Raw genomic sequence first — 23,057 nt, 5'->3', positions numbered from 1 at the left:
AAATTACTGCTGGACTATTCCATTCACTTTGCCCTCATTGTTGATCTTATGAATTGTTATCAAAATCATACATCCAGTCCACTGATACGCAAGTGCTCGACTCCCAATGGTTTGTGAGGCATGTCCGTTCCAACAAAGCCTACTCTGACTGACATTACACCTGTAAACACAGCAAAAACTCATGACCTTTCACGTACAGACAGCTAGTGCAAGAGTGGCAAAAATAAAAATCTTACCGTCATAAAAATCAAAAGCTGGGAGACTTATTCGGGAGAGACGGGCATCAGTGATCTCAATTCTTCACTCGTTCCGGAGAATTCCGCACTCCTCCTCAGGCTTTAAATCCAGAGCCTAGTCTGTCCGATCCTGGGAAGCACCCAGATGCAACAGAGAGAAGAGGAAAACAGAGTTAGAGAGAGAGCGAGAGAGTTCCCTGTTTAGGTGAAGCAGTGATGAGAGAGGGCTATTTTGAGACACAGACATGCTGCAACTACAGGACTGGAAAGTTACCCCTAGAGTAGGTGGGTCAGAGTGTGTGGGAATGTGTATGGGGGGTGGATAAAGTGACAGGATCTGCTTCTGAATATATATGCCTACATACATACATACATACATACATACAATACACGTAGCCATCACGCAGTTACAAACCCACAAGCTCACACACACACACACACACACACACACCTCCCCATCCCAGGCATGAGCTATGTCAGCGGGGCAGTAGCTCAGTAGCAGACAGGCATTCCTCTGTCAGGATAAGCAGCAGAGTCAAAATAAATGATGGATAGACTAGAAGGGGGACGGAATGGGCAGACTGCGCGGAGTGAGGTGTCAAATAGGTAACGCAAAACCATCTCTCCACAGCGTCGCTATTTGAACGATTATGTGTGTGCCATTAACTTATTGGGCGCCATGTAAAGTGGAGTTCCCACACAGAAATGATGTTGAGCAACAAGCCACATTTGATATACCCCATGCAGGACACAAGCTTTTGCTCTCTGCTGTTGACGGTTTGATCATCCGTCAGAAGAGTTGGCCCGGCTCAGTGTGATGATCCGCGAGCACATAAACATTAAGCGCACACACACACACACGTCGCGCACACCGTCTCCTCCACCCTATCCCGACCAGCTATTCGCAGGCAAGTGATGTAACTAGAGCTATATTCACCTTGCATTTAGAGGCTGGTCATCCCATAACGTAACACAGCTACTGGGCAACTTCCACCTCTCTAAACGCAGCAGTAAACCAAACAGACACAAATAGATACAGCAAGGGACATACACAACATAACATAAGCTTCATCCGCCTGGTCCCTGAGATGTTCATTAAGTTCCTTTAATGATCCCTTTTGGATGAGTCAAATTACACTCACTGGTGGTCACTGATGAGGTAGCCAAGACTGATCAATTATTCAACATATTTAACAAAAGGAGTTAGTTATCGTGGACGAACCTCAATTCATTACCGCAATTTCTCCGGTGAACTTCACCGGCTTCGCCCCAATATACTGTAATACATCATTACTTACTCATACTTAATTTGCTACTTTCCAATCAAAACAGATGGATGACAAGACTGGATAGGTTTTCAATTACATTTTTTCATCAAGATGAGTCATTTAAAAATCAGTGGCCATGAAGGAAATGAGATGAGGAAGCTTTCAAGGAAATAGTGGAATAAAGAGAGAGATTGATGTTTTACTTGTTACCATTTTGAAGCAGAGGCTTCCATAACAAACATGCCTACAGAAACTGCTGTGCCAACCACTCCCTTTTCTTGTGGATTTTGGGTGACTCCTACAATTGCCAACCACAAGAGCTAATTTGGCCATTTGGGGTGTAGCTTTGTGTGTTGTGAGGTCTGCGATGCATTTATGCTGTTTGCAGAAAGGCACAATGATGTACAGCACAGTGTCTATTATGGGGTCCCCACTGTGAACGTGCTAAGGGAAACGGAGAGTTTCATGTTGTTGGAGAGATGAGGACAATGCTATCCCTATCTGTGATGGGAGAGGAAAAATAAGTTGTATTCCATCCACTGCTAGAACTTCCTCTTGCGTTAAAATGGCTCCAATGGTCTGCAAAGATTACTTGCGAACTTTACTTAACATCATGTATTATTGAGCTATAAATATGCATGCCTCGCATGTGAATGTACCATACAATACATAGACAAATATACTTTGTGTGAAATGAAAGTAGTCTAATTGTAAAGTTAAGGTCATGCAACCTGAATTGCAAGTCTTTATCATCCACATGCTTCGAGACACAGAAATCCCTGTTAATAGAATAGGTGTTGAAATGATTCTGACACTAACTAACTAATGTGATGCTAACTAACACCACAGTTTCTAAACCCAGTAGCGCGAAATCGCAAAACTTCCGGGAACATTTGTGAAGCCAACCAAGCAGACCAGGGTTTGTGGTTTGAGAAGTCATTGTGAGAAATGAACAATTCTTAAGTTGTTCATTTTCTCGAAATCTAAAAAAGGCACAACCTAGATTGGCGCCAATGTCTTAACTTCTTATGGCTGCAGGGGCAGTATTGAGTAGCTTGGATGAAAGGTGCCCAGAGTAAACGGCCTGCTCCTCAGTCCCAGTTACTAATTTATGCATATCATTATTAGTATTGGATAGAAAACACTGAAGTTTCTAAAACTGTATGAATGATGTCTGTATAACAGAAATCATATGGCAGGCAAAAACCTGAGAAGAAATCCAGACAGGAAGTGAGAAATCTGAGGTTGGTCGATTTTCAACCCAGCCCCTATTGAATTCACAGTGGGATATGGATGAAGTTGCACTTCCTAGGGCTTCCACTAGATGTCAACCGTCTTTAGAAACTTGAAAGACTTCTGTGTTGTGGGGCTGAATGGGAGCTGAATGAGCCAGGTGTCTGGCAGAGAGCCAAGGGCTGGTCACGCGCATTTCACATGATAGCGAAGACAGAAAATTGTATTTATTTTCTGAGTGCCGTCTCAGATTATTGCATGGTTTGCTTTTTCCGTAAAGTTTTTTTGAAATCTGACACAGCGGTTGCATTAAGGAGAGGTATATTTATAATTCCATGTGTATAACGTATTTTCATCTACATTTATGATGCAAAATCACTGGATGTTTTTGGAACTAGTGAACGTAATGCGCCAATGTAAACTCAGATTTTTTTAAATATAAATATGAACTTTATCAAACAAAACATACATGTATTGTGTAACATGAAGTCCTATGAGTGTCATCTGATGAAGATCAAAGGTTAGTGATTAATTTTTTGTGCTTTTTGTGACTCCTCTCTTTGGCTGGAAAAATGGCTGGGTTTTTCTGTGAGTTGGTGGTCACCTAACATAACTGTTTGTGGTGCTTTCGCTGTAAAGCCTATTTGAAATTGTACACTGTGGTGGGATTAACAACAAGATTACCTTTAAAACGGTATAAGATACATGCATGTTTGAGGAATTTTAATGATGAGTTTTCTGTTGTTTTGAATTTGGCGCCCTGCACTTTCACTGGCTGTTGTCATATCATCCCGTTAACGGGATTGCAGCCCTAAGAAGTCGTACATGTTATTACTCCAACTTCGTGAAGTGGCAAACTGGCACGTTTTTATTCTCGTGAAGTTTGGCGCGAGACGACCGTTAGACCCGATGACGTGTTTCTGCACATGAGCTTAGCTAGCCAATGTCACACTGAGAAGCAATTACAGCCTGTCTTCATACTGCACAGTCTTTGCTCATACTTTCAACTAGTTAGCTTGATGCTAACGTATACTAACAACAAGCTAACTCCTAGCAATAGAGCTAGCAACAAGTCAACCGCGAACTGTGCTAACAACAACAACCTGGTGCTAACTGATGCTAACAACAAACTAAGTCCTAGCAATAGAGCTACCGACAGTTGAGCCGCTACCGCTAGCTAGCTCAGTGCTAACAAGCAGGCCCAGAGAAACTCTCAACCACCTGCATGTCCAGCAACTATGCAGTGTGACAAAAAGTTAAATGGAGCATCGATTCAGCCAGCTGCCCGTCCTGGATTAACACAGTCCGAGTCCCTGTCACCCTGCCAATGATGAAGTGGTAACGTTCAAATCCCCTCTAAAAAAGGTACAGACGGCCACTATGGAAATAAGCAGCGCTGACGACATGATAACATGTCTCCTGCCACTGAAGTAGTCCCATTCTAAGCCTGGCACCTTGAGGACCACAGCGATTGGGGTGTCAGCTGTCATGATTAAGCGGCAACTGGCAGCGCTAGCTGCGGTATCTCGACGAGCAGAGAATTGACATGTGCTAATGATGTAACCTATTCAGACAGATCATGCACCTAAAAGGAACGGTCTGTCATTCTGTCTGTTATTCTGAGGGCCAGAAAGAGAGCAATTTTCAGCCTGTTCCATTTCAGTTCTAGTCATGAAGAAAGATAAAAGGGGACGTTTTCATCCAACCTGGTACTGACCAGTCTTACGGCATTTTAACACAAATTGGGCATTGTCGCTGATTGCTGTTCAGGTAGAGACTTCAGTAATACATGATTGTTAAAGGGAGAAACTAATGAACCAAATATGTTGCACGAACAGCTCTGGAATTATTACATTAAAGTACCAGAGACGAAAAGCTGGCGCACACACAAATCTATGAGCCAATCAGGACTAGACGGGGCACGTCAACATTGTCTCACCGGCCTGATTTCAACACCCAATCCATTATCAGCACCAATATGGGTCCAGCCATTCCCAGCTAAGTAAGTGACAAGTTATAAAAAGCAGAGAGGAGCAGGATAAACACACATTACAGTGACACAATGTCTGCATCCCAAATGACACTTTTCCCCTATAGAGTGTACTACTTCTGGTCAAAGTAATGCACTATCCCTGGAATAGAGCGCCATTTGGGGCACATATGAACTCAGTTTAGGGGTGGACCAAAAATATAAAAACGAGGACCAAGGCCGATATTTCATCCCACTAGCAAACATCCCAGAAAAGAACCTTAAGCCCAGTGACTTTTATGTTTGGGTGGTTGGCTTCATACAAATACTCTATGGTTGGCTTAATGTATGTCACCTACGGATAACAAGGAACACTGTCCTGGTATGTTGATTATATAAAACCTGTTATAATAGTCTATTTAAACTAGGTCTAAGTTAAATCATATAGAGAGCTACAGTATACAGTAGCAGGTTATGTGACCTTTGCCATGTAAAGGCTAGATGCAACCCTATAAGATTAATGCCAAAATGGCCCCAAATAGAATTCAAAGTAGGCTGTGGCTAAAGTTAACATACCCTTCACATATAAAATAAACTGCATCCCACTGTTGAGCCTGAACCTTATCAAACGTTTTGGGACGTGAAGTGTTGGGAGATCGATGTCATAAGTGGGAACATTATTCTCCTATGATAGAGTGCCGTAAGAATGTTATGAACATTATGACACGAGTCATCCATCAACCCTGCTCAACCTCTCCCAGACTCCCTCACACCTCTGCCCTGGGACCCACCGACGGGCCCATTTCCTACCACCTCGCCCGGCAGCCAATCGGGCACCCACGCTCACTACTTCCCTCGCATTCTGCCCGGTAACGGGATCCAAACTGTTGACGGCGGCGCCCAGCCATTTTGGCTTAGGACGTGTCGACCCCGGGATTTACACATACTTGACTGGTGCAAGGTTTAGAGACGGGAGGGCTTTCTTTAGCGCTATACCTCTCATCAAACCGGAGAGACAGAAGCAAGGGAGGGAAAGAGAGAGGTGGTGTGTGTGTGTAGCCCTTACTTCCTCTACATACCCCAACGCCAGTTCCGCCATATCGGAGTTGTTGGCGCAAACTACTCTCGCAGCTGGTGCACCGTCCGGTAGCGTATGTCATCGCCACAATAGAATATACAGAGAGAATGAGAGAGAGCCCGAGAGAGAAAAAGAGTGAAACGGATGTAGGATTGTCATTAATACTTTCCTCCTCCGTAATCCTTACTGCTCATTTTCACAGCTTATCCCGGGCCCACAGAAAGGTCACAGAGGAACAAGCCTTGGGCCAGGGCCAGAGGGGCACCACCACTGTGCCTTTTCAGAGAGAGCTTGACCTTTGACCACCATGAATCACTGCACACTTTTTCCACCGCTAGCAACAAACAGGACGTAAACAAACGAGACCCGGGAAGGGAGTAGCTGGTTTGACACTATAAAAACATAACGGTCTCATGAAGAAACGTAGGCTTCGTACATTTAATAACCACAGAAATAACTCCTACATTTGAAAACACTGCAGGCTTAAGCTTTCAGTACTTTATGTTGATATCTACAATATTCTACAGCGCCCTAAAGCATTATAGAGGATTTGCTTAACTCAGCGATAGCTGTTTCTAGAGAGGGGGGGGGGGTCAATTCAACTAACTGTAACTTTGTTCCCCACTGAAGCACTTTAGAAAAGTACAATAGTCCTGCTACATGTAGTGAAAATAGCTCATTTGTGTGTCCTCTTTCACACAGAGAAGATCTGTTGGTGTTCCAGTGACATCGACCCCTCTTAATGCTGTGAAAATAACGCCTGGCTCCCAAATGCCACCCTAACCCCTATATAATGCACTACTTCCAACCATAGCTCTATGAACAGGGTGCCATTTGGGACACTCAACTTGTCATATCCCGCTGCCTAATGGTAAAGGTCAATGGGGTCCTTTGTCACAAAGAACTCAGCCGTGGGACTTCCTTATCCAGGTAATTTCCATGTAAAGGACTCATGAGCACCGACATGTGAAGTTCATAAGAGCATGTACAATTGGGTGCCGGATGAAAACTAAGAGTCTATGAAGGCATATACACTGAGGCACATTGACTCACCAGGTCAATCCAGGTGAACGCTATGATCCCTTATTGGTGTCACCTGTTAATTCCACTTCAATCCGTGTGGATGAAGGGGAGGAGACAGGTTAAAGAGGGATTTTTAAGCCTTGAGACAATTGAGACATGGATAGTGTATGTGTGCCATTCAGAGGGTGAATGGGCAAGACAAAATTATTAAGTGCCTTTGAAAGGGGTATGGTCGTAGGGGCCAGGCGCACCGGTTTGAGTGTGTTAAGAACTGCAACGCTCCTGGGTTTTTCACACTCAACAGTTTCCTGTAAGTATCAAGAATGGTCCACCACCCAAAGGACATCCAGCCAACTTGACACAACTGTGGGAAGCATTGGAGTGAACATGGGTTAGCATCCCGGTGGAATGCTTTTGACACCGTCTAGAGTCCATGCCCCGACAAATTGAGACTGTTTTGAGGGTCAAAAGGGAGTGCAACTCAATATTAGGAAGAAGTGAATACTTTTTCATAGCTACTGTTTACAGGCCTCCTGGGCCGTATACAGCGTTCCTCGCTGAGTTCCCTGAATTTTATATCAGACCTTGTAGTCATGGCAGATAATATTGCAATTGTTGGTGACTTTAATATACACATGGAAAAGGCCACAGATCCACTCCAAAAGGATTTCGGAGCTATTATTGACTCAGTGGGTTTTGTCCAACATGTCTCTGGACTCATTGTCACAGTCATACCCTGGATCTAGTTTTGTCCCGTGGAATAAATATTGTGGATCTAAATGTTTTCCCTCATAATCCTGGACTTTCGGACCACCATTTTATTACGTTTGCAAATCGGAACAAATAATCTGTTCAGACCCCAACCAAGGATCATCAAAAGCTGTCCTATAAATTCTCAGACAACCCAACAATTCCTAGATGCCCTTCCAGACTACCTCCACCTACCCAAGGATGTCAGAGTAAAAATAATAATTGAACCACCTAATTGGGGATCTTAATTTAACCTTGCGTAATACCCTAGATGCAGACACACCCCTAAAAACTAAAACATTTGTCACAAGAAATTTGCGCCCTGGAATACAGAAAATACCAGAGCCCTGAAGCAAGCTTCCAGAAAATTGGAAAATAAATGGCGCTCCACCAAACTGGAAGTCTTTCGACTAGCTTGTAAAGACAGTAACATGCAATATCGAAGAGCCCTCACTGCAGCTCAATCATCCTATTTTTCCAAACTAATTGAGGAGAAAGAGACAACCAAAATGTATTTTTGATACTGTCGCAAAAAACAGCATTGAACGAGAGGATAGCTTTCACTTCGGCAGTGATAAACGTCTTTGATGAAAAGATCATGATCATTAGAAAGCAAATTACGGACTCCACTTTGAATCTGCGTATTTCTCCAAAGCTCAGTTGTCCGGAGTCTGCTCAGAACTGCCAGGACCTAGGAACAATGGAGACACTCAAGTTTTTAGATCCTGTATCTCTTGATACATTCATGAAAATAGTCATGGCCTCTAAACCGTCAAGCTGCATACTGGACCCTATTCCAACTAAACTACTGAGGGAGCTACTTCCTGTGCTTGGTCCTCCTATGTTGAACATAATAAATGGCTCCCTATACTAGAGGTCGACCGATTAATTAGGTCCGATTTCAAGTTTTCATAACAATCGTAAAATATGTAGTTTTGGGCGCCGATTATTTTTTTTTTACACCTTTATTTAACTAGGCAAGTCAGTTAAGAACACATTCTTATTTTCAATGACGGCCTAGGAACAGTGGGTTAACTGCCTCGTTCAGGGGCAGAAAGACAGATTTTCAGCTTGTCAGCTCGGGGGATCCAATCTTGCAACCCTACAGTTAACTAGTCCAACGCAATAGGACCTGCCTCTCTCTCGTTGCACTCCACAAGGAGACTGACTGCCTGTTACGCAAATGCAGTAAGCCAAGGTAAGCTGCTAGCTAGCATTAAACTTATCTTATAAAAAACAATCAATCATAAATCACTAGTTAACTACACATGGTTGATATTATCTAGCGTCTGATTGAGCATACAAGCATACAAGTATCTGATTGAGCGGTGGTAGGCAGAAGCAGGCGCGTAAACATTCATTCAAACAGCACTTTCGTGCGTTTTGCCAGCAGCTCTTCGTTGTGCGTCAAGCATTGCTCTGTTTATGACTTCAAACCTATCAACTCCCGAGATGAGGCTGGTGTGACCGAAGTGAAATGGCTGGCTAGTTAGCTCGCGCTAATAGCGTTTCAAACGTCACTCGCTCTGAGCCTTGGGGTGGTTGTTTCCCTTGCTCTGCATGGGTAACGCTGCTTCGATGTGGTGGCTGTTGTAGTTGTGCTGCTGGTTCGAGCCAGGGAGGAGCGAGGAGAGGGACGGAAGCTATACTGTTACACTGGCAATACTAAAGTGCCTATAAGAACATCCAATAATCAAAGGGTAATGAAATACAAATGGTATAGAGGGAAATTGTCCTATAATAACTACAACCTAAAACTTCTTACCTAGGATTATTGAATGTTAAAAGGAACCACCAGCTTTCATATGTTCTCATGTTCTGAGCAAGGAACTGAAATGTTGGCTTTCATATTGCACTTTTACGTTCTTCTCCAACACTTTGTTTTTGCATTATTTAAACCAAATTGAACATGTTTCAATATCTACTTGAGGCTAAATTGATTTTATGTATGTATTATATTAAGTTAAAATAAGTGTTAATTCAGTATTGTTGTAATTGTCATTATTACAAATACATGTATTTTTATAAATTGGCCGATTAATTGGTATCGGCTTTTTTGGTCCTCCAATAATCGGTATTGGCATTGAAAAATCATAAGCGGTCGACCTCTACCATATACACCGGGTGTGTACCAAACTCACTAAAAGTGGCAGTAATAAAGCCTCTCTTGAAAAAGCCAAACCTTGACACAGAAAATCTCTACATTGGCTTCCTGTTAAGGTTATGGCTGATTTTAAGGTTTTACTGCTAACCTGCCGTACGTACCTACACGTATGCTACAGTCACAAGATGCAGGCCTCCTTTCTGTCCCTAGAATTGCTAAGCAAGCAGCTGGAGGCAGGGCAGGCTTTCTCCTATAGAGCTCCATTTTAATGGAATAATCTGCCTATCCATGAGAGAGATGCACTCGGACTTGACCTTTAAGTCTTTACTGAAGACTCATCTCTTCAGTAGGTTCAATAATTGAGTATAGTCTGGCCCAGGGGTGCAAAGGTGAACGGCAAGGCACTGAAGCAACAAACTGCCTTTGCTGTCTCTGCATGGCTGGCTCCCCTCTTCTCCACTGGGATTCTCTGCCTCTGACCCTATTACGGGGGATAAGTCACTGGCTGTCTTGTGCCCTTTCATGCCGTCTCTAGGAGGGCTGAATCACTTGAGTGGGTTGAGTCACAGACGTGATCTTCCTGTCCGGTTTTGCCCCCCCCCCCCTCGTGCTCATGCGGTGGAGATCTTAGTGGGCTATACTCAGCCTTGTCTCAGGGTAGTAAGTTGTGGTTGAAGATATCCCTCAAGTGGGTGGGGTTATATTCTGCCTGGTTGGCCCTGTCCGGGGGTATCGTCAGACGGTGCCACAGTGTGCCCCCGACCCACCCGTTTCAGTATCTATGCTGCAATAGTCTATGTGCCAGAGGGATAGGGTCAGTCTGTTATATCTGGTGTCATTATCCTGTCTTATCTGGTGTCCTGTGCGAATTTAAGTATGCACCCTCTAATTCCCTCTCCCTCCCCTCCAGAAGCACCTGAGCCCAAGGATCATGCCTCAGGACTACTTAGTGGGAACAGCTCCTTGCTGTTCCCACTCCACCTGGTCGTGCTGCTGACCCGATCCACGCTCTACAACCACTGTGATTATTATTTGAACCTGCTGGTCATCTATGAACGTTTGAACATCTTGAAGAACAATCTGCCTTAATGGCCATGTACTCTTGTAGTCTCTACCCGGCACAGCCAAAAGAGGACTGCCACCCGTCAGGGCCTGGTTCCTCTCTAGGTTTCTTCCTAGGTTCCTGCTTTTCTATGAAGTTTTTCCTAGCCACTGTGCTTCTACATCTGCATTGCTGCGGTTTGGGGTTTTAGGCTGGATTTCTGTACAGCACTTTGTGACATAGGCTGATGTAAAAAGGGCTTTATAAAAACATTTGATTGATTGTATATACAGTCCCAATCAAATGTTTGGACACACTCATTCAAGATTTTTTCTTAATTGTACTATTTTCTACATTGTCAAATCTATGAAATAAAATATATGGAATCGTGTTGTAATCATGTAGTAACCCAAAAATATTTTTGCTTATTCAATGTAGCCACCCTTAGCCTTGATGACAGCATTGCACACTCTTGGCATTCTCTCAACCAGCTCCACCTGGAATGCTTTTCAATTAACAGGTGTGCCTTGATAAAAAAAAGTTAATTTGTGGAATTTATTTCCTTCTTAATGCATTTCAGCCAATCAGTGTTGTGACAAGGTAGGGGTGGTATACAGAAGATGGTATTTTACCAAATAGGGTTAAGTCCATACTATGGCAAGAACAGCTTAAACATGCAAAGAACAATGACAGTCCATAGTTACTTTAAGACATGAAGGTCAGGCAATGTGGAAAATTAAGAAATGTTTAAGTTTCTTCAAGTGCAGTCGCAAAAACCATGAAGCGCTATGATGAAACTGGCGCTCATGAGGACTGCCACAGGAAATAGTTACCTCTGCTGCAGAGGATATGTTAGAGTTACCAGCCTCAGAAATTGCAACCCAAATAAATGCTTCGGAGTTCAAGTAACAGACACATCTCAACACCAACTGTCCAGAGGAGACTGCGTGAATCAGGCCTTCATGGTTGAATTGCTTCAAAGAAACCACTACTAAAAGGACACCAATAAGAAGATTTTATTGAATTTCCAAAACATATAATATACTTGCAGTGAAGCCGCTCAACAACTACATCACATCAATCATCCAACAGACTCCCATTTAGAGCGACACACAGAAGCATCCAGGGTCAACGCCCTAACCAAGGGCACATTGACAGATCTCCCACCAGGCCAAAAGACGTGAACCCTAACCTTCCAAGATCCCCCCACAGTTCCCCAATAGCTGTCACTCAACCATCTGAGACCCCTCCCACAGTCCCCCCCCCCATGAAAAGATGTAATACAATTAATTCCATTCCCCACCCCAAAGAACCCCACCCCCCCAAAGCACCAACAACCAAGAAAATGAACTAAAGAGAGAAAAGACAAAAGAAAACAGCAAACCAAAGAAAAAAAAAAGGACATCAAGGACAGCTAAAATCATAACAGCAAAATCAACTGTATATTTTGAGTGCACATCTGGCACTATTACATGTGTATGTGTGTATTTGAATGAGAGTGTGTGTATATGCATGTGTATAAACACCTGCACATCAGCCAGCATTAGCTGTAAAAGCACTGCCCTTCAGTGTCATTCAAACTCACTTTTTGTTATGTTTTATTTTGATTTATCTTTGACCATCATTCAATCTCCCGCAAAGCAACTTCACTCCCATTCCACCCATCTCTGCTTGCCACCCTCTTCAGAATTCTACACAGAAGAAGAGACTTGCTTAGGCCAAGAAACACAAGAAATGGACATTAGACCTGTGGAAATCTGTCCTTTGGTCTGATGAGTCCAAATTTGAGATTTTTGGTTCCAACTGCGTTGTCTTTGTGAGACAAAGAGTCGGTGAACGGATGATCTCCGCATGTGTGGTTCCCACAGTGAAGCATGGAGGTGGTGGTGTGATGGTGCTCTGGCTGGACCACTCAAGGACATTCAGAGACTTGTCCCAAAGCCACTCCCGCATTGTCTTGGCTGTGTGCTTAGGGTCATTGTCCTGTTGGAAGGTGAACCTTCGCCCCAGTCTGAGATCCTGAGTGCTCTGGAGCAGGTTTTCATCAAGGATCCCTCTGTACTTTGTTTCGTTCATCTATCCCTTGATCCTGACTAGTCTCCCAGTCCCTCCTGCTGAAAAACATCCCCACTGCATGATGCTGCTAAAAAACAATCAATCTTAACATAATCAATAGTTAAACTAGTAATATCATCAACTATGTGTAGTTATCTAGCTTGTCCTGCGTTACATATAATCGATGCGGTGCCTGTTAATTTATCATTGAATTTAACGAGCGCATTTGTGAAAAAAGCACTGTCGTTGCACAAATGTGTACCTAACCATAAACATCAATGCCTTTCTTAAAATCAACACACAAGTATATATTTTTAAACCTGCAATTTAGTTAATATTGCCTGCTAACATGAATTGTGTCACTTCTCGTACGTTCTGTGCAAGCAGAGTCGGGGTATATGCAGCAGTTTGGGCTGCCTGGCTCGTTGCGAACTGTGTGAAGACAATTTCTTCCTAACAAAGACCGTAATTAATTCGCCAGAATTGTACATGATTATGACATAACATTGAAGGTTGTGCAATGTAACAGCAATATTTAGACTTAGGGTTAGATAAAATACGGAACGGTTCCGTATTTCACTGAAAGAATAAACGTTTATTCTTTCGAAATGATAGTTTCTGGATTTGACCATATTAATGACCTAAGGCTGGTATTTCCGTGTGTACTTATATTATAATTAAGTCTATGATTTGATAGAGCAGTCTGACTGAGCCGTGGTAGGCAGCAGCAGGCTCGTAAGCATTCATTCAAACAGCACTTTCCTGCATTTGCCAGCAGCTCTTCGCTGTGCTTCAAGCATTGCGCTGTTTATGACTTCAAGCCTATCAACTCCCGAGATTAGGCTGGCAATACTATAGTGCAACCTAAAACTTCTTACCTGGGAATATTGAAGACTCATCTTAAGAACCACCAGCTTTCATATGTTCTCATGTTCTGAGCAAGGAACTGAAACGTTAGCTTTTTTGCATGGCAAATATTGCACTTTTGCTTTCTTCTCCAACACTTTGTTTATGCATTATTTAAATCAAATTGAACATGTTTCATTATTTATTTGAGACTAAATTGATTTTAGTGATGTATTATATTGAGTTAAAATAAAAGTGTTCATTCAGTATTGCTGTAATTGTCAATATTAAAAATATATATATATATATATATATATATATTTTTTTTTTTTTTTTTTTTTTTTTTTTTTTTTTTAAATCGGCAGATTAATTGGTATCGGCTTTTTTTGGTCCTCCAATAATCGGTATTGGTGTTGAACAATCATAATCGGTCGACCTCTAGTCCTGGTGCATATTGTTTGTTAAACTTTTAAATTAACGTGGCCTCCGGAGTGCCGCAGTGGTCTAAGGCACTGCATTGCAGTACTAGCTGTTCCACTATAGATTCTGTGTTCAAGTCCAGGCTCTGTAGCAGCCGACCGGGAGACCCATGGGGTGGGCGCACAATTGGCACAGCGTCGTCCGGGTTAGGGGAGGGTTTGGCCAGCAGGGATGTCCTTGTCTCATCGCACACTAGCGACTCCTGTGGCGAGCCGGGCGCAGTGCACGCTGACATGGTCCTCTGACACATTGGTGTGTCTCGCTTCCGGGTTAAGTTGGCATTGTGTCAAGAAGCAGTGCGGCTTGGTTGGGTTGTGTTTCAGAGGACGCACGGCTCTCGAACTTGGTCTCTCCCGAATCCGTACGAGAGTCGCAGCGATGAGACAATTGGATACCTCAAAATTGGGGAGAAAAGGGGGGGGGGGGGGGGGGGGTTAAAAAAAATAAAAGCTGATTCGACAGATCCCTGCTTCCTCTGTCACGCCACCTCAATTCACCTTTCTCAAATCCTAGCCTCCCATCTCCTAACGCAATCCGTTATGATTCTTATAAGAAACGGCAGCCATTCTTCCTGGGGTCCACACAAAACACTAATGGAAAAGAACAGCAACACAAATTTAAACTAAGAACACTATGAATTAAGAACAATATGACTATTTAAAAACCAGACAAGATCTAGCCTTTTGTGACTGTAATCCCACTATAGCTAAATCAGGCTAAGGGCAACTGAGCCGCTTACTATGAGGGAAGCCCTAAAGTCCACGGCATGCAACCTTCAGCTTCACTTCATCATTTCGAACAATTAACAATTACCGTGATATGCAGTCGTTTAACTTACTTCAGTTAAATTCACTGACTAAATCTCCGTAAAATAAGAGTGTCTGCTAAATGACTAAAATGTCCATTTAAACTGATGGCAAACACAGTAGATAGTTGGAAGGGCTACTAAGATGAACGTTTCTGTGGAAAACTGTCATGGGAAAACTACAGTATGTCTGAATAAAAGGTAATTGAGTTGCTGTATTGGAGACCAGCAAATATCCTCCACAGCACTTTAATCAAAAGGGTTCTGAGAAACAGGTCAGGCAAGCTTTTCAAAGACAGACCACTTGAGCCATGACATCAGCTCTTCTTCTAAAGCAGGAGAGAGAGAAAGAGAGAGAGAGAGGGACACACAAAGGAAGGGTGAATGGGCAAGAAAGGGACATAGAAAGGAAGAGAGTTGGAGAGAAGAGGTAATAAAAGAGAGAGCAAGTGAAAGAGGGAGAGAGAGAATGTGCGACCCCTGTTCTGTACTTTCGGGAGAAACCGTATCGCATTCTCCAAATCCCAGATGGCCCGCCTAGATCCTGCACCACTCTCCTCAGTAACTCTAACTGGCAGGTAGCAGGTGCAGCCACATAGCAGTAGAGGCAGGACACTAACGCCATCCCTCCCTGGGAAATCAATCAAGTGAAAATGCGATGATTGTCTCATTAATGTATGGTTATATTTAAGCCGTCCCTCCGGACTGTTTATTGGCTAGCTCGTCTTATTGACATCCATTCAAACGCCAAGTTGCCAACTGTTGATTCCCATTATGAGTTTCATTGGACTAGGTTGGATTTCTCTCTTGTTTACACACAAACACACGTTACAAAGTAGTTTCCAAATACACACACCTACTTCCAGAATTACACACAAACCCACACACTGACACTTCTGCAAACACACACCCCAGACTCGCTCGCAGGTACCACGGTATGCGGTTCCCATAGTGATAGCATTACACAGTATTCATTCAAAACAAAACACATCGGAACTGAACAGGAAGAAGGGAAGGCATTAAAATGAGTGTGTGTGTTTGTACGTGCATGTGTGTGTCTAAATGACTAGACTGACAACAGGAAGTCACCACCGGCCTTTCACTTTTTCTCATTATGTCATCCCTTTATTTGTGGGTGGGACCGAGTTACAGTCTTGAACATTTCCTGTCAGATCGCTGGGCATGAGTGAGCTCACTGAGCTACTGTATGTCAGACACGGTAGTCTTTTTCACAGCCACCGTATCGTGTCTGACTTAAATAGCCTACATGACAGTTCAGCTGTTCTATGTGACAGAATTCATTTCACCAATTGAATAGGCCATGAAATGCCATCAACTTTCTTCAAAATAAAAAATGATAATGTAAAACAAGTCATTTATTTTGTGCTACTGCATATAACAAATACAATTGATCAACTAATGTGATGCAAAACACCCTGAGGAAGGCACAGTGATGCTGAAACGTTGGTAAATACCCATTAAATTGCTGGGAGTTTATACATGGAGTGTGCGACTTAATTGTGATGGTTATGTTTTGCATAAACTGACATCATACGACCACCTTCAGGCTGATAATTATTATCATTTTAAGACTAATCAATAATTGCCTACTATGGCAAATGTTAAGACTAATTGCCATTGTTGAAGGGCATAGCAGTGAGTGAAGGAAGTGAAACCCCAGTAATGCTGCAACAATTGGCCAGGGTAATCTTCTTAATGTGCACTAAGCCTTTTATGCCCATGCAGTGGGGATGGTGTAATGACGCGAGTCTATTCTGCTAGAGCCCAGTGAGTGAAGGGAGGTTAATGAGCATTTGAATCCAAAGAAAGGGATTTTCTTCAGTGAAAGTGAATGGGTGATAACAAATTAAAATCAATTGTATCACTGTATTCATTTTAAAATATACAAAGGAAGAAGAGGGCATTATTTGGTAAGTATGAAAACTGGAGAAAACAATGTAATTTACTCAATGTCCGGTTTTCCAAGTAGGCTATAATCATTTCACTCAACATCTCCTACACAACTTACAAAGTAAACATGGATGGTGTTGATTGCTGGCTTGGCTAATGATCACCTAGTCCAGGGTTTCCCAAACTCAGGCCTGGGCACACCAGCACCCTGGGTGCATGGATTGGTTTTTGCATTAGCACTAACACCACCGATTCAAATAACCAACTCATCATCAAGCTTTGGCAACTTGGGGTTCAACAGGGGTTATTCTAATAGCTTTAAAGTTCTTTGAAGAACCTTAGGGTTCTTGGCACTGAAAATTGCCCCCAAAAGGTTCTTCCATGGGAGGTGGGATTCATTGAGGGACCTCCTTAGTTGGTGGGGGTTCTTGGGGGAAACTAACACACTAGAGGATATACCCAATATATTTGGGGCTCTGTGGGAGTTTCTCATATTTGGATTTTTAAATTCTGCTTTGACACTAAAAAACACAATAAACACTGAGAACTCAAATGTTATTGTTATGCGTAGTATTATTATTAAGGGGTAGTTAAAAAAATTACCCAAAAAGGTTATTCAAGGAACCATTAAAAGGGGTTCACCCACAGTTTTAATTTGAAGAACCCCTAAAGGATACTCCAGGAACCTTTTCTTTTTAGAGTGTAGGGCAAAAATATAAACATTTACACCCAGGGGCAACATGGTCTCAGAGCATTTTGTAATATTCTGTATGCAAATCTAAGACCTTTCAATTAGTATGATACCATACAAAAAGTATTATATGTATTAATTTGTGGATGTCCATCCCCCACCCCATTATGTTACGAAATACAATTTGTATTATATATGTTACGAATTTGCAAACATATGATATCTTCAGAACTCTAGCTAGGTGGCTAACGTTAGCTAGCTGGCTAACATTAGCTAGGCTAGGGTTAAGTTATGCGCTCACCCATCCAACATACTTTCAATTTTGCCTTAATTTAATATTAAGTAACCATCTGTTTTATGTAACCATAACAAACGTAACATATTACACTAATTTGAGTGTGCCGGATTTACATTTACTACGTTACGTCTAATCTATGAGACCAGGCTGCCAGCGGGGGCACCGGGACCGAGTTTGGGAAACACACAAGCAAGAACAGTGCAACAATGTAATTATTGTATTCAACAAGAAATCCACTTTTCTACTCACAACCCCCTGGGCCCGTCTCCACTAATGACAGTTTAATGATGGTCCTTGTCTAATTGTTATGTTAATTAACGTGGAAAAATATTGGCGCATCAACTCGAGAGCATCCTTTCTTGTTCAAGAAGGTCACGCTAGACCGGGTTACCGTAAACCTTCTTATTCATTGCCAAGAACTGGCAACACCGGTCCATTGGAATGTGGTCAAACCCACTTCGATCGAATTGAAGTCGAGTCGTGTTATCGAGAAGTTGACAAGGAGAAACAAGGAGAAACTCGCCATAATAAAAGCTCCAATTTGTTGTTCAAATTATGTTTTTTAATATGCTACAATATAGAAAATGTATTGGGATACGTAACAACAACTATTCCGCTATGGCAGAGGACATTTAGGCTAAGCATCAGCACTGTTGTTTTCGTGAATGCATTCCCAAATAAACAAACCGCAAAACACGATGTTCAATTAATGTTGCCTTAATTTGAACATTGGCAACATTGTAGACTTTTCTCAGGATATTGGATAATGTTTTGTCTATGATATGAAACGATGTATATAACCTAGCTACAATATCAGATGTGCGTTAATTGCAGTAGCGGTAGCTTGCAGTGGCTGTTGCGACATTGCTTACCTCAAAGCGAACGCGGAGACATCTGAAAGAAATTCGCTCTGCAACAAAATACGGTATCAACCTCGTCGACAGGAGCCTGCTTGGCCGGTATTAAAGTCCATACACATCTGAGAGAAGGGAAAATGGGCCGCGTATACGCTTTTGGCCAGCAGAATTACGAATGACACCGCACACCTGCCTCGAAGTCCTCAATTAGCTCGGTCCAATTTCAAATTAGCAAACGGCGCATGGACGTTGCTACTACACCGTGCACGGGCAGGCAAAAGCAAGGCAACAACCTTTCTTCCGGGTCACTTGCTCTCATTCGGAGCTATGGAGATAGCGTTGCAGTAAAACTGTCCCTTTACTCCTGACAAAACGCCGTCTCACCACGACAACACCTCTGAAGAGGGGCTAGCTGAAGAGGAGGAGACGAGAGCTCACATTGTTCCCGCATGATCGGTGCGCGTAGCGACGCGGCTAGGTGCCGCCAATCTGACAGCCCAGGAACAGTTCGCGTTTATCAGATATCATCCAATGGCTCGAGCCTGCCTCCTTGTTTCCCAGGGAAAGGGCGGTTGTATGCGAGGATGATGCTGTGTTCTCCTCCACGTGTAAAATGGCCTAGTGCAGTAGCCTATGGTGCAGTTCAATGGTCCCTCCCGTAGTCATGGCAACGACCCAGGTTCAATTATGTGCTCTTCTGAGAGGATGGGATGGAGATGAGAGATGTGCAGGTCACATATAACAGGGCAAAATGTCATTCCCTTACCTCTGCATATAGTTTGCAAAAGTCCTTCACATGTGCTTACAATGCAGTGGCCTATCTTGGACCCTGTAGCCTATATGGCCTGTTTCTCTGCACTACTAGTTAGGATGCACAATAAGCCTGCAGTGTATGATCCATTGTTAGGCAAATATATAACTTATCTTCTGCAGGTGCGCTATCAAGATTTTCATTTTATCAGGCATTGCAAACACACACCCATATCGTATCACCATAGCCATCAAAGTATACCAACAATATTACATGTTGTACACACAGTGAGTATTGAAAGCATGATATAGTCTAACACACACACACACACACCACTGAATTATTCAGATGAAGTGTAAGGGGGTTGCCCATGACCCATATAGATGTCCTCTGTGGTTCCTGGTCATGGCAGGGGAAAGCACATTGCTTTGAGAGCAGGATTGACACATGCTGCATACACACAGTGGAAGCTTCATACTCACTACCATAACCTTGGTCACGGTCCAAATGTCTTTGAAAGCTATATGCTCTGAATTAAATTAGATACGATACTCCCTGTGAAACATTGTGAAACACTTCACACAAATTATGCCCAAAGTGAAATTGTACATTTCAGAATTCTTTGGGGGGATACGAGTGTCTGTGACCAAATAGCTATCGAAACCCAGGCTTCCCAACCAGCTCAAGAAGGTAAGATGACAACTTTATCCGTCGCTATACTCTGCCAGCCTTCGATACATCACTCTGGGCCATTCAAGTGATAGAGATGACCTCAACTCCACAGTGATTATTATTTGACACTGGTGGTCATCTATGAACATTTGAAGAACGATCTGGCCTTAATGGCCATGTACTCTTATAATCTCCACCCAGCACAGCCAGAAAAGGACTGGCCACCTCCCAGAACATGGTTCCTCTCTAAGTTTCTTCTACACTGTAAAACTTTTCCCTGTAAATTTACAGCATTATACTGGCACCACAGTTGCCAGTTTAATACGGTAATTTTGCTTTACAGCAGTGATTCTGTAATAGTTTACAGTATTTTCCATAATATAAAAAAATATTACAGCATCCCTGCTGTAAATTTACAGCAAGGATGCTGTAATATATTTTTACAATAAGGAAAATCATGCTATAAACTATATTACAGCATCACTGCTGTAAAGCAAAATGACAGTATTAAACTGGCAACTGTGGTGCCAGTATAATGCTGTACATTTACAGGAAAATACATACAGTAATATACAATTATTTTACAGTACTAAGCAGCGTTGCAGGTTGTCTTTAGAAGACAGCTCGCTGAAATGTAATATTGTAAGAAAAACAATACGTGTACAAATATATATTTATCCAATTTCATCACATGAATTGCACTTAAACCACAAAGAACAACATTTGAAAAGAGCAACATTACAACTCCAGATAGTAGGGGAGAGAGAGATAGAGATAAGAACATTGACAAATACTAGCAAATAATGTACTTCACCATACACAAACCAAGACATCAGAAAAGGTCATTCTTGAAAATGCAGGATTATGTAAGAAAAAAATAAAATCTAAACAGATCAATGAAAAATAGGAAAACAACAGTTGAACAGGGAGAAATCTTTACAAAAAACTATAACAAGAACTGCTTGCCTGCCTGTCTTTGAGAGAGAAATGAGAAAAAGAGATCGAGAAAGAAAGAGGCTGAGAGAGAAGGATGGATAGAGCGGAGCGAGCAGGGCTAGACTGGAGCCAGAGTATACTACTACTATTATCAATACTACCACTATTAATACTACTATCAATAATACTACTACTACTACTACTACTACTACTATCACTACTCACTAGGTAAAAAGGCTATTACAACTGACAAATAAAGTTTGTGTTCCTCAGGTGTGTGTGTGTTTGTGCACTTACATGTTGGAGTTTTTCCACTCAAACTCCGTCAGTTCTGCGAGAAAGCGTGTAACACGTGGCTCAATTGGCAACGGCTTCCTCTGAGCGACCTTTCCGGTCTTGCGGATCACTAATGCTTTCACTGTGCATTTGGTTCCTTCAGGGTTTATTCGAACCAGGAACCTGTACAACCAAATATAGAATAAATTAGATCAGTTGAGGCATTGAAAAAAATAACAAAAATAAATATCATTGCAATGTAACTAAGAAATGCTAAATGTAAGTGTTGGATCAATGAATGTTCAATGCTTACCTCTGTATCAGCTCCAATGTTGCAGAGGCTGACTCCTGGTATTCTATGTTAAAACCATAGAAAGTGCTGAAGAGCACAGAGAGGGCAGCAGCAAAGTTGGACTCACTGTCCAAAACACAGACCACGCTCCCCTCGATCGACACAATCCATTGAGGAAACCAATAGAGTATTTCCTGAAATACACAGAAGTAAGGGTGTTAGTGTATACTTACTAGACATCTCTAGTAGAGGTCGACCGATTATAATTTTTCAACGTTGATACTGATACCAATTATTGGAGGACCAAAAAAGCCGATACATTAATCGGCCAATTTTTTTATTTTTATTTGTAATAATGACAATTACAACAATACTGAATGAACACATATTTTAACTTAATATAATACATCAATAAAAATAAATTTAGCCTCAAATAAATAATTAAATATGTTCAATTTGGTTTAAATAATGCAAAAACAACGTGTCGGAGAAGAAAGTAAAAGTGCAATATGTGCCATGTAAAAAAGCTAACGTTTGAGTTCCTTGCTCAGAACATGAGAACATATGAAAGTTGATGGTTCCTTTACACGAGACTTCAATATTCCAAGGTAAGAGGTTTAAGGTTGTAGTTAATATAGTATTTATAGGACTATTTCTCTCTGTACCATTTGTATTTCATATACCTTTGACTATTGGATGTTCTTATAGGCACTATAGTATTGCCAGTGTAACAGTATAGCTTCCGTCCCTCTCCTCGCCCCTACCTGGGCTCGAACCAGGAACACATCGACAGCCACACTCGAAGCAGCGTAACCCATCACTCCATAAATGACGCGGCCCTTGCAGAGCAAGGGGAATAACTACTCCAAGCGAGTGACGTTTGAAACGTTATTAGCGCACACCCAGCTAACTAGCTAGCCATTTCACGTCGGTTACACCAGCCATTAGGCTGATAGGCCTGAAGTCATAAACAGCGCTGTGCATGCAAAGAAGAGCTGCTGGCAAAACGCACGAAAGTGCTGTTTGAATGAATGCTTACGAGCCTGCTGCTGCCTACCATCGCTCAGTCAGACTGCTCTATCAAATCATAGACTTAATTATAACATAATAACACACAGAAATACGAGCCTTTGGTCATTAATATGGTCGAATCAGGAAACTATAATTTCGAAAACAAAACGTTTATTCTTTCAGTGAAATGCGGAACCGTTCGGTATTTTATCTAACGGGTGGCATCCCTAAGTCTAAATATTCTTGTTACATTGCACAACCTTCAATGTCATGTCATAATTACATTAAATTCTGGCAAATTAGTTCGCAATTTGCCAGGCTGCCCAAACTGTTGCATTTACCCTGACTCTGCGTGCAATGAACGCAAGAGAAATTACACCATTTCACCTGATTAATATTGCCTGCAACCTGGATTTCTTTTAGCTAAATATGCAGGTTTAAAAATATATACTTCTGTGTATTGATTTTAAGAA

General features: G+C 42.2%; 1 protein-coding gene across 48 annotated transcripts in view; it reads right to left on the bottom strand.

Annotated features, from left to right (window-relative positions):
- sorbs2a (sorbin and SH3 domain containing 2a) overlaps positions 1-23,057 on the bottom strand; it is a 133,602-nt gene that overhangs the window by 86,540 nt on the left and 24,005 nt on the right. For 26 of the 48 annotated variants that reach the window (XM_090187373.1, XM_090187364.1, XM_090187323.1 and 23 more), the window contains exons 1-2: positions 18,662-19,312; positions 237-366 (exon numbers count right to left, since the gene is read on the bottom strand). The gene's annotated coding sequence lies outside the window, so the exon portion shown is untranslated. Of the gene's footprint in view, positions 1-236; positions 480-687; positions 737-18,661; positions 19,341-21,302; positions 21,465-21,594; positions 21,768-23,057 lie in introns of those variants that run through there. The other 22 variants (XM_036933535.2, XM_090187360.1, XM_090187335.1 and 19 more) reach the window with 7 other exon arrangements.

The sequence above is a fragment of the Oncorhynchus mykiss genome, chromosome 10, assembly GCF_057628025.1.
Source record: "Oncorhynchus mykiss isolate SJ-2025 chromosome 10, ASM5762802v1, whole genome shotgun sequence".
In the NCBI taxonomy this organism is placed as follows: domain Eukaryota; kingdom Metazoa; phylum Chordata; class Actinopteri; order Salmoniformes; family Salmonidae; genus Oncorhynchus; species Oncorhynchus mykiss.
This window is presented reverse-complemented; position numbering and strand designations above follow the sequence as displayed.